This window comes from Propithecus coquereli, unplaced genomic scaffold, assembly GCF_000956105.1.
Source record: "Propithecus coquereli isolate 6110/MARCELLA unplaced genomic scaffold, Pcoq_1.0 Scaffold240, whole genome shotgun sequence".
NCBI lineage: Eukaryota > Metazoa > Chordata > Mammalia > Primates > Indriidae > Propithecus > Propithecus coquereli.
Genome location: NW_012147953.1, coordinates 569079 through 570863, shown reverse-complemented (window position 1 = coordinate 570863; position 1785 = coordinate 569079). Strand labels below are relative to the sequence as shown.

The 1785-nt window shown below is 35.7% G+C and overlaps 1 protein-coding gene across 1 annotated transcript in view; it reads left to right on the top strand.

The window, feature by feature from the left end:
• The window catches only part of NAF1 (nuclear assembly factor 1 ribonucleoprotein), a 121375-nt gene that overhangs the window by 77138 nt on the left and 42452 nt on the right, over positions 1-1785 (top strand). The window lies entirely within an intron of this gene.

The following is a 1785-nucleotide window of genomic DNA, read 5'->3' as shown; positions in this document are numbered from 1 at the left end:
TAGAGGATGAAATCTTTATATATTGGCAGAAACTCTGACTATAAATAAAGTAAATGTTTATTCATTATGCATAGGCAAATTTCTGTTTGTGCAGATTTCTATGATTTGGGTGCTATTCAGAAGGCTTTACTATTTAACTTCTTAAAAAGGATTCAAGGATTTATTCATAATAAGAGGTATGTAGTGATTATGTCTTCCATATCTGTTTCCCAGATTCTCACATGCCCGGCACAGACTAGAAGCTTAATAAATACATTGAATGACTGAATGAATTTAGAGTTTTTAATTAACTGAATAGTGACTTAATTTACATCATGAAGTGGCACTGTAAGGGAAATTAATGGAGTTTTAGAACTAGAAGGGGCCTTCAAAATATTCTAAACTCGTTCTCATTTAAAAAATGAGGAGCTTAACTAAGGGTTCCAAAAAGGTTCAGCAATTTAAGTAAGGTCATTCAGCTAGTGAGATGGCAAGGAGTTGAACCTAGTTCTCTTAATTCTCAGATCAGCCCTTTCCTTCCCAGTCTTTCATTCCTTGACACACTTAGAAAATAATGTTTGTATGGCACCTTGGAGTAACCTGGAGACCACTTACCATAAACCCATGAACTCTGGTTGCACTGATGCCTCATTCACCTCGCCTTGGGCTGAGGAGTCTGCAGAATTCTTAGTACACAATTTGAGATGCTCTGCCTTGGTATATACCTTGAATTTATCATGTAAGTACTTGATTCATTATTCTTTTTTGGAATGTTTTTGCAACTTCTCTTTAAGAATTACCTTAATAGGTTATGGCATAGTCTTTTTCTGGTTGGTAGGATATTATAAGTTAGATGAGATAATATCTAAAAGCACTAAAAGAAAAAACCTAAATTGTTTTCTACAAGAATGGGAAGAATAAGATGTTACAGTAAGTCATCAAACTGCTGTAATCACCATGGCATTTTAAAAAAAATCTTTAAGTTTCTGTACCTTAGATATAGGCAAACCTTGGAGATTTGGTTCTAGACCACCACAGTAAAGCAAATATCACAATAAAGTGAGTCACATGAATTTTTTGGTTTCCCAGTGCGTGTAAAAGTTGTGTTTACACTTTACTGTAGTCTATTAAGTATGCGATAGCATTGTGTCTAAAAAATGTACATACCTTAATTTAAAAATTTTTTATTGCTAAAAAATGCTCATGATCATCTGAGCCTTCAGTGAGTTGTAAGCTTTTTGCTGGTGGAGGGTCTTGCCTCAATGATGATGGCTGCTGATTGATCAAGATAGTGATTGCTGAAGGTTGAGGTGGCCGTGGCAATTTCTTAAAATGGGACAACAATGAAGTTTGCCACATCGATTAACTCTTCCTTTCATGAGAGATTTCTCTACAGCGTGTGATACTATTTGATAGCATTTTACTTGCAGTGGAACTTCTTTCAGAATTGGATCAATCGTCTCACACCCTGCCACTGCTTCATCAACTAAGTTTACATAATATTCTAAACCCTTTGTTGTCATTTCAACAATGTTCATAGCATCTTCACCAGGAGTGTTTTCCATTCCAAGAAATCCCTTTCTTTATTCCCCATGGGTTCAAGTTTTATCATGAGATTGCAGCAATTCAGTCCCATCTTTGGGCTCCGCTTCTACTTATAGTTCTCTTGTTTTTTCTTCCACATCTGCAGTTCCCTCCTCCACTGAAGTTCTAGAAACCTTCAAAAATCATCCATGAGGGTTGAAGTCAACTTTTCCCAAACTCCTGTTAATGTTGATATTTTTTGACCTCCCATGAATCATGAAT